General features: G+C 44.2%; 1 non-coding gene across 1 annotated transcript; it reads right to left on the reverse strand.

The window, feature by feature from the left end:
- Positions 1 to 231: 231 nt before the first annotated feature.
- Positions 232 to 337, reverse strand: LOC145103473 (small nucleolar RNA R71). Its single transcript, XR_013706565.1, has one exon. It is a non-coding gene; the product is annotated as a small nucleolar RNA R71 (small nucleolar RNA).
- Positions 338 to 15,346: the final 15,009 nt, after the last annotated feature.

The following is a 15,346-nucleotide window of genomic DNA, read 5'->3' on the forward strand; positions in this document are numbered from 1 at the left end:
GGGAAAGATCATGAGGATGCTTTTAAGCATCTAGATGAAGTCAACGACATTGTGGATTACTTCAATGTCCCAAATGTCAACAGAAACACAGTCTTGCTTAGGATGCTTCCCATCACTTTCAAAGGAGTTGATAAGGAGTGGTTAAAGGCACTCCCACCGGGTACTATCACCACTTGGGCTCAAATGCGTGAGCAATTCCTGGACCAGTTTTGCCCGCCATCCAAGATAGCCAAACTCAAGAAGGCAATAGCCAACTTTGAGCAACAGTCGGGGAGTCACTATACGAAGCATGGGAGCGGTACAAGGGCTTGCTCAGAAATTGCCCTCAACATGACCTAAATGTGCAGCAAGAGATGTCAATCTTTTATGATGGGGTCAACGTGATGACAAGACAACTCCTTGATGCTCAAGGACCGTTGACAAAGAAAAATCCAAGGGAGGTCAAGGAGCTAATTGAAGAATTCGCGAAGCACTCTCGCGAATACCACAACCCGAGGTAAGATGGAATCAAAGGCGGTGGAGGGGCCCAAACTGAAGAAATAGCAGCTGTCATGGCCATGCTGAATAATATGGATCGTAGGATAACACAAATGGACCAGTCGATACATGCCATAAGAGTGGGTTGCGAGAGATGCAGTTGTCCACACTTGACCAAGGACTGCAATGTAGATGAGTTTGGGAACAGAAAATCTCAAGTGTGCTACTCTAGTGGGGATAAGTTTGATGAGGACTGGAGGAAACCGAAGAAGGAGTGGCTGCCATATGAAGAGTACAAGAAGCAAAAAGAAGAAAAATATAGGCAGACAGGTCGAGGCCTTTATCAAAAGGAGCAGCCACCAGCCGAGAAGAAACCCGACCTAGAGACCATTTTGATGAAGTTTATGGAAGCTTCGGAAAAGAGACACGATGCCACTGATTCTGCCATTATGGAACAACAAACTCTGATAAAGAATCAGCAAGCCTCCATCCATAACCTTGAAGTACAATTTGGTCAACTAGCCACTTTAGTTCATGAAAAATTGTCCCCGAAGAATCCCGAAGTAAAGACCCAATCTCACGTAATGGCCATCGATACTAAAGAAGATGCAATCTCTGAGTTCCTGGAGGCATTGGAAGAAGAACCGCAGCAGCCCAAGAAATCAAGGATCGAAAGTGGAGAAATTGCTGAACCAGGCTCGCCACGACGTGGCACTCCTCTGGCCACAATGTGGCGCATGTCTGATCAAAAACCCTTTGAGACCGTTCCAGCTTATCAGCCACCTTTGCCATTTCCCACCCGAGTTGCACTTAGTCTACTGGAGAAGGAGCATTTAGAGTATGTAAAGCATGTGAAGGGAATCCCAATTAATACCCCCTTTGTCGAGTCCTTATCCAAAGCTCCCGAGAACCAGAAATTACTGCAAGACTTGATAGACACTCGAAGGCAATTAAAGAAGCAGTCTACAGTGATTCTAAGTGAACAAACTTCAAAAGATGTGTTGGGAGAAACACCAGAAAAGATGGGGGATTCTGGACGCCTCACTCTTCCATGTGAGTGTGGGAATAAAATGAAGGTTAATGCTTTAGCCGATTCTGGGGCTAGCATTAATCTGATGCCTTTTTCATTTTATCAAAAATTGGAGATTCAGAAGATGAAGGCTACAAAAATGAAAATTCACATGGCGAATCGTTCGGTGACACAACCTCGTGGCATCGTGGAGGATATTTTGGTGAAAATTGGAAAATTTGTTTTTCCAATAGACTTTGTAGTCTAGGACATGAAAGAAGATCTGAATGTTCCAATAATCCTTGGTCGTCCATTGCTTAACACTGCTGGAGCCCTTGTTAAGAAACATCCCCACTAAGATAACCATAATAGGTATGGTTAGGATCGCTACCGCTACTACTCGCTAAAGTTATGACTATCTACACTATAATACTCACTACTACTAGACGATACACTAGTAAGAGAATACACTATGATCAATACTAAAAGATTACTACACTATAACCATAGAGAAAACACTAAACAAACAATAATACACTAACCCGCTACGAGATACTCTATTCGCTATTCACTACGCCCGGAGTGTTCCAGTAGGAGACGACTCTACATGTATAGATCTATACGGGGCAGACGCTATTACATCCCGACTGTTAATCTCAGTTCGCGCCGTACAGGCCCAGGGATGCCACTACTTCACTATACTATGCATGACCGGGAAGGTCATGGGATCCGCTATTATCCTCACTATTGGTAATATACAAGGAATACCCTACAACTACTCTAAAATACTACACTAAATGCTAAACTGCATCCCGAAGTAAGTAAGTATCTATCACTAAAGGAAGCTTGCACCTCTATCACTGATTTACAGGCTCAACCTATTCCTTCACACTTGTTATTTGGAGATTGCCAATGTATTTATAAAATAAACTGTTTTCAAAGGAATAAAGAATGCATACTTTTCACAGATTGTCACTTACAATGTTTTTCCTGGAAAATATGGGATTTTCTAAGTTTCTACTACTTATGAACGTAATGATACATTTTTAACACTAATGCTTTGTATACAAAATCTCACACTAAACTCTTATGAACTCACCAGCTTTATGCTGATAATCGTTTTTCAAAATAACTTGTATCTTCAGGTCAAAGATAAACAGGTACAGACGCAGCGTTTTTGGAGAAGGTGGAGCACACAAGACCCATCTCTTATTTTTGATTTACTTTTGAATGATTGTTGAACATTACTAAACACGCGTGTAATTAAATTCACTATATAATGCTATGGTTGTATGCTTCTTGTTTCTACTATTATGCAATTGTGATGATACAGTTCGCTACGTCATCCACCCCGAAACGTATTCCGCCGTTATCGGTTTTGGGGTGTGACAGATTGGTATCAGAGCATTGTTTATAGTGAATCAAGTATATCAACCTATAAAAGATATACGAACTATAAACACTTCAGGACTAAAACACTCTGACCAAGAATATATACTGTTAAGTATCTAAAAGATTTAACTAAGTATATATATACACACATCACTATGAAACACAGGAATCAGTATCGTCCTAGAACAAAACGAAAGTATTAAGATTGTTGGGCAACACAATTGGGTTTAGAGACATATAGTCACATTCAGGATGATGTAGCCTGATCAACTACGTTTTCCTGAGGGTGACTAGCATGTGCCTAAGTTCGGTTGTGATGTTGCAACAAGTCTAAAACTTACCAACAGTACCACAATAACGCTAACATGAGAATTCTATAGGAGTATTCTGTATCCCTAGATTATACATATGTGTTAACAAAAAGGGTCGTTACTAGTAGGACAATAGTTGCTAAGTGGATACACCACGATTACATGTGATTAGGGCGCTATAGACTCAGAATCTGCAGCCTTTGCTTCATTCCCTGTTCTTGTTTGATTGGGGGTCTGAAGTTAGGGTGGTTTATTCGAAGGACTATCTTGCTTCGATTACATGTAATCGGTATGCACTATGCAAATATTGGGTCAACTAGTAATGATTCTCCCTATAAGTATCTTAGAATAGTACGTCTATTAATCTTCTTTTCCCCCTTTCTCGCGTAGATAGCATGGCTGGCTTCCACCTACCCGGCGATCCGTACTTTCCGAACCAGGGCAATGGAGGATGGCTCGAAGAGGAGTCAGATGACGATCACCCTATTCCTTTGGATGATCATCATGCTGAAGGCTTCTCGGATAGCTCGAGCTCCGAGCCAGAAGTCAACAACCAACCTCCAAAAGCCCCGAACCCTAACCCCCGACCGGCATTTCAGGGCCCCACTCCTATGTGGGCAATGTCCTTGCATCGATGGAGCGAGGAGCAGGGTCAGCCCTTGCCTTACAATGGAGACCGAAGTTTCTACAACATAAGCGAAGGAGGATCAGCAGATCGGGTTCTGCCCATCATGATCCGAAGAATTGCCAGGAATGTTGAGCAAAGTCAAGCTGCCATTGGTCGAGTGGTAGAAGTGGATGCCAACTCAAACCTCAACACGGTTCGCATCCGCCAACTCGAAGAAGCCATGGACAGGACAAGGAGAACCAACGAGGCTCTGCGGCATCAGCTGGCAGCATCTCGAGCCGAAGTTAGGGAACTCCGAGCACGCCAAAGGACTCAGGATCGACACCTTCAAGAAGTTATGCGTCAGCTGGAGGATCTGAGGATTCGCCCGACAAGCAGCCGTCGCCAGTAGAAGACATCTAGTTACCTCACTCTTTTGTTTAAAAGACTAGCCTTTTATCTCTATGTTCCATAGGTCTCTTGTCTGTAAACATTCCTAGTCTAAAAGTACTCTATCTGAACCTCCAAACTGCCAACATTTTCTCTATGGTATGATGTAAGACCTACTGCTAGGTCAATTTTCATGAACTTCTGTTGCATCATTAATACCAGTGTATTGGCAGATGATTTCTCTATTGCTATAACTCTTACCCTGATCTTGGATTATGTTGATTAAATCCATGAGACACTCTATTCATATTCGCAATAGGTTCTTACTATTGCTATCATTTCTATGATCTTCCAGTGAAGGATGCCTCCACGAAAGCGTCCCAGCAGAGGAAGACCTGAAACTCAAACCCCTCCTCCACCACCTCCTCCTCCGCAGTTCGATCCGGTGTTGTTCCAAGCGGCTGTGACTGCGGCTGTAACAGCAGCCATGGCCCAAATGAACTCGGGTGATGCGAGCGGTGGAAATTCTAGATTTAGTGAAGTCCACCAGCGAGTGCAGGGATGCACTTATAAAGACTTCATGAATTGTAAACCTGCTTTCTTCGATGGTACCGTAGGAATTCTGGCGTTGTCCCAATGGTTCGAAAGGACCGAAGCTGTATTCGAGATGTGCTCTTGTCCCTAGGAGAGCAAAATCAAGTTCGCTACTGCTACCCTCACTAACAGGGCTTTGTCATGGTGGAACGGCCATGTCAACGCACTCTCCTTGGTCACAGCCAATGCCATGGGCTGGGACACTCTAAAGGACCTCATGAGAGGAGAGTACTGCCCTAGGGGCGAAGTCCAGAAGCTGGAGGAAGAACTCTGGAACCTCAAGATGAAGGGGACCGACATAACGGCTTATACGGCCAGGTTTTGCGACTTGGCGGCTATGTGTCCCAACATGATCCCCTCTGAAAGCAAGAAGATTGAACGTTACATCTGGGGTTTAGTGCCCCCGTATCGAGGAAATGTTCTGGCTTCACGCCCTACCACTTTCGACAGCTCCAAGGAATTGGCCCAGAGTCTGATCAATCACGAAATCTCCTCCACTCCAGCAACAACAACCACTGCACCATCCGGATCATCTGACAGAAAGAGGAAACGATGGGATAAGAAGAAAGGCAAGAAAACTCAAACTGCCTCCAGGGATCAACAAATTGTGGCGGTTCATGCTGCCACCCTCCCAGCCGCACCAACTGCTCCAGCCCCACCGAAAGCTTACAGTGGGAATTTGCCTAAGTGTCCCAAGTGCCCTTTTCACCACAACGGTCCATGCCGTGAATTGCAGTGTTCCAACTGCGGACGGAAGGGCCATACTGTCCGATTTTGCAAGGCTCCTCCCAAACCTATTACACAGGTTCCTGGTACGGGAGTGACCCCGACGTGTTATGGCTGCGGCGAAGCGGGTCATTTTAAGAAGAACTGTCCGAAGATTGCAAATGCTGGGGGAACTGGAAGGTTACTTGCTATCGGTCACAATGAAGCAGTAGCCGATCCCACAGTGGTCACGGGTACGTTTCTTCTCAACAACTCTTACGCCTGTGTCTTATTCGATAGTGGTGCAGAAAGAAGCTTCATAAATCAAAACTTTAAACACCTACTCAAACAAACCCCTCAACCACTAAAAGAAACATTCGTTGTAGAAATGGCTAATGGGAAGACAGAAAGCTCTAATGAAATCTATATAGGTTGTACTCTCACGTTAGACGATCACCCCTTTTTAATCGATCTTATACCAGTCTCAATCAAAAATTTCGATGTCATTGTTGGTATGGATTGGCTAAGCCTTCACTACGCCGACATCCTATGCTCCGAGAAAGCCATTCGCCTGAACTTTCCGAATCGAGAGACCCTAGTGATATACGGAGATAAGCCAAGTGCAAACCTTCGTATCATCTCTAGTATTCAGGCTCAGAAATACTTGCGCAAGGAATATCGCGCCTTTCTTGCTCACGTCGTCGACACTAACCAGAAATCAAAAGATCCAAAGGACATTCCAGTAGCATGCGATTTTCCTGATGTCTTTCCGGAGGATCTCCCAGGCCTACCTCCTAAACGACAGGTTGAATTCAGAATCGACCTAATCCCAGGAGCTACCCCCGTAGCTAAGTCGCCCTACCGACTAGCGCCCGCCGAGATGCAAGAACTATCCGGTCAACTCAACGAACTGCTTAGCAAGGGCTTCATAAGACCGAGCTTCTCACCTTGGGGAGCTCCAGTCTTGTTCGTGAAGAAAAAGGATGGGTCGTTTCGGATGTGCATCGATTATAGGGAACTCAATAAACTCACGATCAAAAATCGCTATCCTCTCCCTCGTATCGACGACCTATTCGATCAACTCCAGGGAGCCAGTTACTTCTCCAAGATTGATCTTAGATCGGGGTACCATCAGTTGCGGGTGCTCGAGGAAGATGTTCAAAAGACAGCCTTTCGAACCCGCTACGGGCATTTCGAGTTCGTAGTGATGCCCTTTGGACTGACTAATGCCCCCGCAGTATTCATGGACTTGATGAATAGGGTATGTCGTCCATATCTAGATCAGTTCGTCATCGTCTTTATTGACGACATACTTGTCTACTCTCGGAGCGAGGAAGAGCACAGAAGCCATTTACGATTAGTCCTGGAAACCCTGCGATCCGAGAAGTTGTATGCGAAGTTCTCTAAGTGCGAGTTTTGGATCCGGAGAGTAGTATTCTTGGGGCACGTGGTCAGTGAAAACGGAATCCACGTGGACCCCTCCTAAATCAAAGCTATTGAGAACTGGTCAGCACCAAAGACGCCTACGGAAATTTGTCAATTTCTAGGCCTCGCTGGCTACTATCGTCGGTTCATCCAAAATTTCTCTCGGATTGCGAAACCCCTCACCATGCTGACACAGAAGGGTGTGCCATTCGACTGGGAAGAGAAACAGGAGAAGGCATTCCAGACCCTGAAGAGAGCCCTATGCACCGCACTAGTATTATCCCTTCCCGAGGGGACAGAGGATTTCGTCGTATATTGTGATGCATCCAATCAGGGGCTCGGTTGTGTCTTGATGCAATGAGGCAAAGTTATCGCCTATGCCTCGAGACAACTAAAGAACCATGAAGTGAACTACACCACTCACGACCTCGAGTTAGGAGCGGTTGTCTTTGCACTAAAAATCTGGAGACACCACTTGTATGGGACGAAGAGCGTGGTGTACACTGATCATAAAAGCCTCCAACATATACTGAACCAGAAGGAACTCAACATGAGACAGCGTCGATGGGTCGAATTACTTAACGATTACGACTGCGAAATTCGATATCATCCGGGGAAAGCCAACGTAGTAGCGGACGCCCTGAGCAGGAAAGAATATTCCGGACGAAGAACCAAGTCGCTGACAATGACTATACATTCACATCTATCCACGCAAATCAAGGAGGCTCAGCTGGAAGCCTTAAATCCTGGAAATGTGGCGGGAGAATCCCTGCGCGGGATGGATAAAAATCTGGAGGTTAAGGGTGACGGAGCCTATTACTTTATGGACCGAATCTGGACTCCGCATCATGGAGGTTTCAGAGATTTGGTTATGAGGGAAGCATACAACACTCGTTACTCCGTCCACCCGGGTTCAGATAAGATGTATCTGGATCTCAAAAAGCTATACTGGTGGCCGAACATGAAAGCAGAGATCGCTACCTTTGTAAGTAAGTGCCTTACTTGCGCGAAGGTCAAAGTAGAATGTCAAAAGCCATCAGGACTCCTCCAACAACCGGAAATACCAGAATGGAAGTGGGAGCGAATCACAATGGACTTCATCACCAAGCTGCCCAGAACAGCAGGTGGATTAGATACCATTTGGGTCATCGTTGACAGGTTGACCAAGTCCGCCCACTTCCTACCTATCAAGGAGACGGATAAGATGGAAAAGCTCACTAGAACTTATATAAAAGAAATAGTGCGATTGCATGGCATCCCAATATCTATCATATCAGACAGAGATAGTAGATTCACCTCTAGATTTTGGCAATCGTTACAACAGGCACTAGGAACGAGGCTGGATATGAGTACAGCCTACCATCCGCAGACTGACGGACAAAGTGAGAGAACGATCCAAACATTAGAAGACATGCTGCGAGCTTGTGTGATCGACTTCGGGAAATCGTGGGATACACACTTACCTCTTGTGGAGTTTTCCTACAACAATAGTTATCACACGAGCATCAAGGCAGCTCCATTCGAAGCTCTCTACGGCCGGAAGTGCAGATCCCCTTTGTGCTGGGCCAAGGTGGGAGACACTCAGTTAGCTAAAGGACAAGTTCCTGATAGCGCCCTCACTGGTCCAGAGATCATTCGAGAGACGACCGAGAAAATTGTACAGATACGCGAACGACTAAAAGCCGCTAGGGATCGACAGAAAAGCTACGCCGACAAACGAAGAAAACCCTTGGAATTCCAGGTCGGAGACCGAGTTCTTCTAAAGGTCTCGCCCTGGAAAGGCACGATACGCTTCGGGAAGCGTGGAAAGTTAAACCCAAGGTACATAGGGCCTTTTGAGATTATTGCTAGAATCGGCCCCGTAGCTTACAAACTAAACTTACCCCGCGAGCTAAGTAACATACATCCTACCTTCCACGTCTCAAACTTGAAGAAATGTCTGTCGGACGAGACTCTCGTGATCCCCCTCGACGAGATCGAGATCAATGAGAGCCTCAACTTCGTGGAAGAACCTGCTGAGGTTTTGGATCGTGAAGTAAAACGGACGAAACAAAGCCGCATCCCAATCGTGAAGGTTCGGTGGAACGCCAAGCGAGGACCGGAATTCACTTGGGAGCGCGAGGATCAAATGAAACCCAAATACCCTCATCTCTTCGCTTAGTAGTATTGTAACATCGTATCTGTTTGTATTCTAAATTTCGGGACGAAATTCCCCTAACGGGGGGATGATGTGACAACCCCAAATCTAATTCCGTTACAAACCCCATTTTCACTAACGGAACGTGTCACTATACGTTAATTTATGCAATATTTGGAATCGTCAATATCCGAATATCTAAATTTATGCATGGCTTAATATTATCATAAGAAATATAACTCGTATGTGTTAACCCCGTTTAACCTAATAGAGTTGTATTTCCTTTTCAACCACTTCACCCGGGTAAAAAGTTTTAACCCAGGTAACTTTAAACATCGGGTAGCTGTGTATCGGGTGCGATTCCCGAGACATATGCAATGAGTGTGCACAACATTTGAACACTCATTTACTACACACCCACTCTCTCTCTACTTTCTCTCTCTAGACTCGAAAACGACCCTGATTTCTGCTAATTTCCGACTTCCAAACGTAAGTGCTCATCCTCTATCTTATTTTAGACATGCTTCATTGAATTTGAGGGCCAAAAATCATAGGAATCAAGATTCAAAGAGGAGTTTACGGCCTAAGAAGCTCCTTAGGCCGTAAACCCCCAAAACCAAGCCAAAGACCAAGTTTTTCCTTCTTGTATGTTAGTATACTAATTAAGGCTTATAACTAGAAGGGTATGGACATTAAAACACAAGAAAATGATGCTTAAAAAGGAGTTTACGGCCCAAGCATGTGCTTAGGCCGTAAACACCTCCAACACCCCAAAAATCTATGTTTTAAGCCCTAAAAACACTCCTAGGATGTTTGGTAAATTAGACTTGACTCCAAGGAACACTTAAATGCATCAAACAACTCCATTTGAGGCCAAAAAGAGGAGTTTATGGCCTAGCTTAAGCTTGGGCCGTAAACACCCAAGAAATTGTGTCAAACAAGTCCTTAAACTACCCTAATGCATGAAAGGAATTTATCTAAGGCCTTTGGAAGTGTGTTGTACCATTAAACACCTCATTTTGATACCAAATGAAGAGTTACGGCCAAGGATGTTCTTGGGCCGTAAACTCCCCAAAAATGTATGCCAAATTGTTCCAAACTCACTATAGGACCTTCTAGGATTTTTCTAAGACATATAGGAGTTTACGGCCCAAGAACAAGTCTTGGCCGTAAACTCCCCAAAAATATCACAATTTATGATGTTTAATCCTTCCCTCTTGGTCCAAAACACACACCACTAAATCAAGGAAGTGAGATAAGGCCCTAAACACACATTTTGGAGTGTCATAAGAGTTTACGGCCAAGCCTAGGGGGCTTACGGCCGTAAACTCCCAAAGAATGGCTTTTTAGGCCATAAACTCTAAGAGAGTGAACTCATGGACCCTCCCATAAATCATCCATGGCCTTGTACCACTCCCGGGAACCCTTTCTAGGCCTTAAAACCCCGAAAACGACACTAGAATGTCCAAATACTATAATGAAGAGTACAAGATGATTAACTTCTTGTAAAATACATATTTCATATGACATTAGGGTCCTAAAAGGTGCTCAAGTGGTTATTTGATACCAAACGCTCAATCGACACTATTACCCGATTTACCCGATTCACCCGATTTCCGCGACTTCAGGTGAGTTCATACCCCTTTAATGAACCTTTCAAGTGTTTTACATGTTTTAAGGGGGAGATACAAGTTGCTTGTAAATGTTTATGTAAAGTTTTACAAAACGATTTCCGAGTTACAAGGATTAATCACATGTGATTCACTACTCTTAGTTCAAATCACATGTGATTTGTCCCTATGCCTTAAAAACGGGTTTTACCCTTTACAAACTATCTTTAAACAGTGAATCAGAATTTAAATGTTCTTTTGGAAAAATAATTTTATTTAATCAATTTGCTTATAAAAGGTAACCACGCTGATATATTTATATAAATAAGACTTGGAGGACTTAGGACCGATATCTCGCCTTATTTCCTGTTCTTGTTTGATTGTGGGCTTAGGGTAGTAGCTATCCGTCCGACAGTCGTTGATTTCTTACTTATATAAAATCTGTATATCGGTATGGGATACGAATATTACTGTTTTCACTTAATGCTAAAGTCACTAACGTGTTAAGAAACATCCCCACTAAGATAACCATAATAGGTATGGTTAGGATCGCTACCGCTACTACTCGCTAAAGTTATGACTATCTACACTATAATACTCACTACTACTAGACGATACACTAGTAAGAGAATACACTATGATTAATACTAAAAGATTACTACACTATAACCATAGAGAAAACACTAAACAAACAATAATACACTAACCCGCTACGAGATACTCTATTCGCTATTCACTACGCCCGGAGTGTTCCAGTAGGAGACGACTCTACATGTATAGATCTATACGGGGCAGACGCTATTACATCCCGACTGTTAATCTCAGTCCGCGCCGTACTGGCCCAGGGATGCCACTACTTCACTATACTATGCATGACCGGGAAGGTCATGGGATCCGCTATTATCCTCACTATTGGTAATATACAAGGAATACCCTACAACTACTCTAAAATACTACACTAAATGCTAAACTGCATCCCAAAGTAAGTAAGTATCTATCACTAAAGGAAGCTTGCACCTCTATCACTGATTTACAGGCTCAACCTATTCCTTCACACTTGTTATTTGGAGATTGCCAATGTATTTATAAAATAAACTGTTTTCAAAGGAATAAAGAATGCATACTTTTCACAGATTGTCACTTACAATGTTTTTCCTGGAAAATATGGGATTTTCTAAGTTTCTACTACTTATGAACGTAATGATACATTTTTAACACTAATGCTTTGTATACAAAATCTCACACTAAACTCTTATGAACTCACCAGCTTTATGCTGATAATCGTTTTTCAAATAACTTGTATCTTCAGGTCAAAGATAAACAGGTACAGACGCAGCGTTTTTGGAGAAGGTGGAGCACACAAGACCCATCTCTTATTTTTGATTTACTTTTGAATGATTGTTGAACATTACTAAACATGCGTGTAATTAAATTCACTATATAATGCTATGGTTGTATGCTTCTTGTTTCTACTATTATGCAATTGTGATGATACAGTTCGCTACGTCATCCACCCCGAAACGTATTCCGCCGTTATCGATTTTGGGGTGTGACAGATTGGTATCAGAGCATTGTTTATAGTGAATCAAGTATATCAACCTATAAAAGATATACGAACTATAAACACTTCGGGACTAAAACACTCTGACCAAGAATATATACTGTTAAGTATCTAAAAGATTTAACTAAGTATATATATACACACATCACTATGAAACACAGGAATCAGTATCGTCCTAGAACAAAACGAAAGTATTAAGATTGTTGGGCAGCACAATTGGGTTTAGAGACATATAGTCACATTCAGGATGATGTAGCCTGATCAACTACGTTTTCCTGAGGGTGACTAGCATGTGCCTAAGTTCGGTTGTGATGTTGCAACAAGTCTAAAACTTACCAACAGTACCACAATAACGCTAACATGAGAATGCTATAGGAGTATTCTGTATCCCTAGATTATACATATGTGTTAACAAAAAGGGTCGTTACTAGTAGGACAATAGTTGCTAAGTGGATACACCACGATTACATGTGATTAGGGCGCTATAGACTCAGAATCTGCAGCCTTTGCTTCATTCCCTGTTCTTGTTTGATTGGGGGTCTGAAGTTAGGGTGGTTTATTCGAAGGACTATCTTGCTTCGATTACATGTAATCGGTATGCACTATGCAAATATTGGGTCAACTAGTAATGATTCTCCCTATAAGTATCTTAGAATAGTACGTCTATTAATCTTCTTTTCCCCCTTTCTCGCGTAGATAGCATGGCTGGCTTCCACCTACCCGGCGATCCGTACTTTCCGAACCAGGGCAATGGAGGATGGCTCGAAGAGGAGTCAGATGACGATCACCCTATTCCTTTGGATGATCATCATGCTGAAGGCTTCTCGGATAGCTCGAGCTCCGAGCCAGAAGTCAACAACCAACCTCCAAAAGCCCCGAACCCTAACCCCCGACCGGCATTTCAGGGCCCCACTCCTATGTGGGCAATGTCCTTGCATCGATGGAGCGAGGAGCAGGGTCAGCCCTTGCCTTACAATGGAGACCGAAGTTTCTACAACATAAGCGAAGGAGGATCAGCAGATCGAGTTCTGCCCATCATGATCCGAAGAATTGCCAGGAATGTTGAGCAAAGTCAAGCTGCCATTGGTCGAGTGGTAGAAGTGGATGCCAACTCAAACCTCAACACGGTTCGCATCCGCCAACTCGAAGAAGCCATGGACAGGACAAGGAGAACCAACGAGGCTCTGCGGCATCAGCTGGCAGCATCTCGAGCCGAAGTTAGGGAACTCCGAGCACGCCAAAGGACTCAGGATCGACACCTTCAAGAAGTTATGCGTCAGCTGGAGGATCTGAGGATTCGCCCGACAAGCAGCCGTCGCCAGTAGAAGACATCTAGTTACCTCACTCTTTTGTTTAAAAGACTAGCCTTTTATCTCTATGTTCCATAGGTCTCTTGTCTGTAAACATTCCTAGTCTAAAAGTACTCTATCTGAACCTCCAAACTGCCAACATTTTCTCTATGGTATGATGTAAGACCTACTGCTAGGTCAATTTTCATGAACTTCTGTTGCATCATTAATACCAGTGTATTGGCAGATGATTTCTCTATTGCTATAACTCTTACCCTGATCTTGGATTATGTTGATTAAATCCATGAGACACTCTATTCATATTCGCAATAGGTTCTTACTATTGCTATCATTTCTATGATCTTCCAGTGAAGGATGCCTCCACGAAAGCGTCCCAGCAGAGGAAGACCTGAAACTCAAACCCCTCCTCCACCACCTCCTCCTCCGCAGTTCGATCCGGTGTTGTTCCAAGCGGCTGTGACTGTGGCTGTAACAGCAGCCATGGCCCAAATGAACTCGGGTGATGCGAGCGGTGGAAATTCTAGATTTGGTGAAGTCCACCAGCGAGTGCAGGGATGCACTTATAAAGACTTCATGAATTGTAAACCTGCTTTCTTCGATGGTACCGTAGGAATTCTGGCGTTGTCCCAATGGTTCGAAAGGACCGAAGCTGTATTCGAGATGTGCTCTTGTCCCGAGGAGAGCAAAATCAAGTTCGCTACTGCTACCCTCACTAACAGGGCTTTGTCATGGTGGAACGGCCATGTCAACGCACTCTCCTTGGTCACAGCCAATGCCATGGGCTGGGACACTCTAAAGGACCTCATGAGAGGAGAGTACTGCCCTAGGGGCGAAGTCCAGAAGCTGGAGGAAGAACTCTGGAACCTCAAGATGAAGGGGACCGACATAACGGCTTATACGGCCAGGTTTTGCGACTTGGCGGCTATGTGTCCCAACATGATCCCCTCTGAAAGCAAGAAGATTGAACGTTACATCTGGGGTTTAGTGCCCCCGTATCGAGGAAATGTTCTGGCTTCACGCCCTACCACTTTCGACAGCTCCAAGGAATTGGCCCAGAGTCTGATCAATCACGAAATCTCCTCCACTCCAGCAACAACAACCACTGCACCATCCGGATCATCTGACAGAAAGAGGAAACGATGGGATAAGAAGAAAGGCAAGAAAACTCAAACTGCCTCCAGGGATCAACAAATTGTGGCGGTTCATGCTGCCACCCTCCCAGCCGCACCAACTGCTCCAGCCCCACCGAAAGCTTACAGTGGGAATTTGCCTAAGTGTCCCAAGTGCCCTTTTCACCACAACGGTCCATGCCGTGAATTGCAGTGTTCCAACTGCGGACGGAAGGGCCATACTGTCCGATTTTGCAAGGCTCCTCCCAAACCTATTACACAGGTTCCTGGTACGGGAGTGACCCCGACGTGTTATGGCTGCGGCGAAGCGGGTCATTTTAAGAAGAACTGTCCGAAGATTGCAAATGCTGGGGGAACTGGAAGGTTACTTGCTATCGGTCACAATGAAGCAGTAGCCGATCCCACAGTGGTCACGGGTACGTTTCTTCTCAACAACTCTTACGCCTGTGTCTTATTCGATAGTGGTGCAGAAAGAAGCTTCATAAATCAAAACTTTAAACACCTACTCAAACAAACCCCTCAACCACTAAAAGAAACATTCGTTGTAGAAATGGCTAATGGGAAGACAGAAAGCTCTAATGAAATCTATATAGGTTGTACTCTCACGTTAGACGATCACCCCTTTTTAATCGATCTTATACCAGTCTCAATCAAAAATTTCGATGTCATTGTTGGTATGGATTGGCTA

This window comes from Lactuca serriola, chromosome 4 (assembly GCF_051521515.1).
Source record: "Lactuca serriola cultivar US96UC23 chromosome 4, Lser_US96UC23_V15, whole genome shotgun sequence".
Lineage (NCBI taxonomy): Eukaryota > Viridiplantae > Streptophyta > Magnoliopsida > Asterales > Asteraceae > Lactuca > Lactuca serriola.